A 5,384-nucleotide genomic window follows, 5' to 3' on the forward strand; every position below is an offset into this window, starting at 1 on the left:
TCATCAGAAGTGCAGCACAGGATAAAGGCTAAGTTATCCCCCTCTATCCCATCCCAGTAATCCAAGACAATTTACCTCACATCTTCTCATCTTCTCCAGCTCTAATTCCTGCAGTTTTGCATCACCCTATTGGGATAAAAACAGGAGAACCAAGCATGCACTTTGTAACATTTTCATCCGCCCTGAACGTGTTCCTTCATTACAAATCTCAGTATTAAAATGCAAATTAGCACCATAATTAGTTTTGTTATGTGTGTCTGTGTCTGGCAAACTGAAATGGATCCTGGAAAAACATTTATAAATTGAAATTGTGAGCTGATACTTTTTTTAAATGCGGAAATTTTTCACAAAATCCTTCAGTGCCCAGCTTGTGCTCTGGGTGACTAAAGGTTGTTCTGCAGGAAGCTCAGTGATGTACTTTAGCAGCAGAATGGTATTTAGTTATTTCTTTTATTTCCTCTCCCTTTAGCCACTGGAAAGGAAAGCTCAGAAAGGAGAGGGATGTGCAAAGCAGTCTGAGGGATTTCTGCATGGTTCCCTCTCTGTGGGCGAGAGGAGGATTCGTGTTTCACATCTGCCAATCTGACTTATTTCAGGAGCTTTAAATATCTCTAATAACTCCTGGGGATGGGAGGTTTTTATGAGTGCTGGGAGAGAGTTGTCTGAATCCATGACAAAGGCAGCCTCAGCTGCTGTCTGGACTTGCTTCAGGACCCAAATTCTGTAATTTTTACTCCAAACTCGCTGCCATGTAGGAAAATTTGCAGGTGTGGGTGCTCTGCAGGTTCTTGCTTGTCCACACTGCCCTGACTCCAAGCCGTACTTCTGGGAACTTTCCTTCCCAGAGGAAGCAAGGCAGGGGCCAAAGGAGGGGATGCAAGGCTCAGTGACAATGTCTCTGTGGGAATTCACCTCTGCAGGACACACACAGGAGGCAGCTTTTCCAGGAATTTCTCACCAGGAAAGAGGAGCTGTGGAGGTAGGGACAGGCGAGGTCTTTGGAAAATTACATCACCTCCTTTTACCCTACTTTGGTCCCTAAGGAATGACCCCAAAACACAGAGGGTCAGTTCATGACATGCAATTTTGGAGGCTTCCTTGGCTCAGCAGGCCTTCAGCTTCCTCCTGCCCCTCCTCATCCCTGGACTTCGGCAATTTCAAGACCTGAAGCAATTAAAGTGTCTATAATTATCCACAATACCACGTCAGACAGCATTTAACAATCATTTACACCTCAAACACTGCAATCAGCAATTACCTCAGATGCAGAGGCTGAACAATTCATTATCCAAGGTCTCGTTTGCTTGGAAAAGTGAGCAAAAGTGATTCCATAGGATGTTACCCTGAAGTAGTTCACAGTCCCTGCACAGTCCTGGCATGTGGGAGGCAGCATCGATCCTGACTGTGATCCCAGTGCTTTAACAGCAGCTCCACTGGAAGTGGCTTTTAGGGATGCCGGAAACATCTGACTGTCACAATATTATAGGAATGGAGTGTGGGCACCATCTCTGGGAATTGATAGTTTGGGATTCTTGGCTATAAAGGCATAATAAATAATAGAGAAGGGACAAATCATTCATCTTCTCATTTTTGAGACTCGCTGACTTGCAGGAGCCGCTCCTGGGTGTGCAGCTTTGGCTTTGCACAGATTATTCTCTGTTCTGAAGGGAAATGTTTGCAGATTGACAAACTGCGCTGTGTGGTTTGGTGGAGTGATGCACCAGTTCTCTTAACAGTTCAATATTTCGTGATCATCTTAGGAATGTTTTCTGTTGGGGTTTTAATGGCAGAGAAATACAGGCAGCATTAAGGGGATGAGCTGCACTGAGCATCCCTGCTCTGCCTTTGATGACTGTGATCCATTTGGGAAGTCAACAAAGATGGAAGAGAGAATAAATCTACCCTTCCATGGCCATCTTTATACAGCCTAAAATAACACATAGGGTAATTTTCCTTCTTTTTCTGAAGCTAAGTGCTTTTTTGTGGATCTCCAGCCTGAGTTTTTCACTCCTGCAGCACATACTTGGAGCTGATAGCTCTCATCTTTTATGGCAGAAATTGCTGAAGCTGAGTAATTAAAGTTATTCTTGACTTCTGTTATTTACTGGAAACGACTGAGCTGAATCATAAAAGACTGAGGATTGTACTTTGAATGGTTTCCTGGATACTTTGCTCCTAGCAAGTAATTCCTTAATGGCATATCCACAACAACAACAAAAAATGTTCTGGAATGGAATCTGGCGCTTGACTTGTGCTCTTTGTTTCCTGGAGTGATCCCTGGTGGATGCACACCAAGGAAGTGCTGGTTTGCCAGGGTATTGTCCAAACCTCTTCCATCGCTTTTGGCTTTCTCAATACTATTTAAAATCTCATACTGCCACAAAAATAGACTTTGGCTTCTGTAACCACCTCATCCTCTTTTTTTTTGTGCACTCCACAACTTCACCTTCCCATCTTTTGCAGGATGGAGCAGGTGCAGTGTGAGAGCAGCACCTCTAACAGGGAGCACAGTCATTCCCTGGGGTGGGATATATGAAATGAAATTAAATGAAATTCACAAATATGGTTGAATAAATTAAAAAAAAATTATTGTCCTGCAGTGTGGTCCCACCAAGCTGTCCCCCTCATTTTGGTTGAGGTGATTTTGCTTGTGTCCAAGAGGTAAAGGAGCTGGTTAGTGCAAAAAAAAAAATTGTGATTTTCTCTCCAAACAGTGAACTTTTGCGAAAAACCAGTTTTCTGTGAGCTCAGACTGGTATGTGGAGCCATTGAAAAACGCCCTGAGAAGCAGAACCACAGATTCTGATGCTTGGTGTAATTTATTAATGTAGTTTTTTTAATCACAGAGGGGTTTTTCTTCCCCCACTTTATTTTTCAGACTCTCAGAAGGGTTTGGGTTGGAAGGGACCTTAAAGATCATTTAGTTCCAACTGGATATACACCAAATTCCACATTGGTGTAGTTTATTAATCACAGGATCAGTTTTTCCTCACTGGATTCCTCAGTTATTTTTGCTTTAATTTTCTCACTCTAAGACTCTCCAAGAGTTCAGGCTCCTTCAGGCAAGGACAGAAATGTCGCTGCAAAGCTGATTTGCTCCCAACAGAAAAATCTACTCTTGAGCAGAGAGACAAAAACTGTGAAAAACATGAATTTGGAAAAATATGGCAGTTTTAGCAAATAGGCCTGAGTTTGCTGGGTGTGAAGTTGCTTTTAGGGGGGAGGGTTTTACTTTTGGGAAAGGAATTTTTTTGCTTTATACAGGAGGGGTGTGGGAGGGAACACACCCAGGGTGATGCTGCCCAGAGAAAGAAGCAGCTCCAGGAGAACTGTCCCCAGTTTCGTTGTGGTTGTGTTAATATAAATAATTCCTGGCCTCCCCAGGCACTGCCACAATGCTCCAATATTGGGAACATCCATTGCTTTATCCAGCCTTACAGAAGAAGGGGTTTAAAGCATTGTTAGATGAGGTTGCTGTGGTTTGTTCGGTGGCTTCAGCACTTCCTTTTGAATCCCCTGATGCAGTTCTTTTCCTGTTTTCTCCCTCCTCTCATGGTGCTCTCTATCCCAGGATCCATCAGTTCCTGTTTTGGTGATGGTTCTTACGCATACGGAATGATTTCATGATGAATCTCTGCTTTCTTTGCAGTGATGTCTCCTTTATTGCACTGAATTCCACCTTAAAGAAATCATTGAGACATCACCCAGTTGAAAGTTACAAGTCTTCCTGCCTTTGCTGGGCTGTTTCCAAGGGGATACATCCCACCAGGGACAGGCAGAGCTGGAAGGAATCCGGTTTGCTAATTACTGCCACCATTAAAAACAAAAACGAGTCACGGGGCAGCGCAGCAAATCCAACCCAAGGAACAATAAAACCTGAGTCTATGTAATTGCCAAGGAAATGAAGATTGAATAGAACTTAAAGGCAATTAAAGCCTTTGTTTCCATTTTATTATGGAATAAATACTCCAGGATATTTTCATTTGCTTCACTTTTTGTTCGCTCATGGGCTCTGCTTGTTAATGTGACTGGGATGTATGAGAACTGCTTAATTAACCTGTTTTTGTGGGCATCTCTTGGTTTCTATGAAATATGTGTGCTGACAGCTCTGGAACAATAGTACAAATAGAAATGACAGATTTGTAAGCATTGGTCAACTAAAAACTGTTCAAGAAATGCAGTTTTTGAATTATCGGACCAGGCTTCTCTGCAAATTGGAATTCAATTCAGTTAATTGAATTCGCTGGATCTATGGCAATTTGCATAAAGTTATAATAAGAGCGTGGTTATCTTTGTAAAAGCTGCAGTTTCACAATCTTATATTAAAAATGGAATATTATAATTTTTATTTTGTAATAGCCAAATGCAGCAATATCTCATTGACATGGGAACAAAATTGAAAAATGTATTTTGCTCTCAATTACAAAGAAGTTCATGTGCAACAATCCCAGGCAGCCCCTTGTGGATGCTGGATGGATTGTTTGGAAGAGCGAGTTGGTCTGTTTGTCCATCACATCCCAGTCCTTTCCTGTATGTATTGCATAAAGTAAATATAGCTTTTGCTGAAGGCCCAGAAGCAATTTCCTTAAAACAGGGATGACTCCCATTTCCTCCGTGCTGAGTCTGGGATCCGTGTCCTTGGGCATCCTCTGGATTGGGGATGAGTGCTGCAGGTGTCCTGCAGGTATTTCCCTCAGCAAATCCCCCTCCAGACCTTTCCCTCCCTGTTTCTCCCCATCTGATGCAGCTGTTTGGGTACATCCGTGGGTGTAAATTCAGCCTCTGCACTCTCAGTGCTTTGTGCCATTCCTGGGACCGTGCAGGGCTTCCAGTGAATCCTCACTGATTCACAAGGACCCTGGGGAAAGAATCTGTTTGCTTTAAGGTAAAAGTGGCAATTAAATATTTGTTCCATTGACCTTAGGAACCAGTGGATGTGATGCTTAAATAAAACTTGTGTAAAGCAATAAAGCTGCAGCTTGTGGAGGAGGAGGAGGAAATATCTGTACAGCTGCCCTCACTGCAAGAAAATCCCGAGGAACTCTGCTTTCTGTTGGGGTCTTTGGAGTGGAGACTTCAAGAAGAGTCTGCTCCATAAGGATGAAATAGAGATTAAGTAAAGGTTTAGGTAGAGGGAAGCGAGGTGGTGCTTCAGTTCCATCCAGTGCTTCCAACAGGGCTGCAGAGCCTCCGCCCTCAGCACAGGCAGCATCCTGCTCAATCACAGGGATGTCTCCCCTCATCCTTTATGCAGACAGGCTTAGAGGCCGTGAGCAGGGTTCACTTTGCACTCTCCCCTGGGTGCCAGTGGGTTGGGAATGAGGATGGCTCCCCTTGGCAGGAGGTGCCGGGTGCTGCTCCCTCCCACCAGCACCGCTTGGCTG

At 43.7% G+C, this 5,384-nt stretch overlaps 1 protein-coding gene across 3 annotated transcripts in view; it reads left to right on the forward strand.

The window, feature by feature from the left end:
* The window catches only part of CNTN4 (contactin 4), a 176,508-nt gene that overhangs the window by 21,362 nt on the left and 149,762 nt on the right, over window positions 1-5,384 (forward strand). The window lies entirely within an intron of this gene.

Source organism: Corvus brachyrhynchos, unplaced genomic scaffold (genome assembly GCF_000691975.1).
Source record: "Corvus brachyrhynchos isolate BGI_N302 unplaced genomic scaffold, ASM69197v1 scaffold95, whole genome shotgun sequence".
Classification (NCBI taxonomy): domain Eukaryota; kingdom Metazoa; phylum Chordata; class Aves; order Passeriformes; family Corvidae; genus Corvus; species Corvus brachyrhynchos.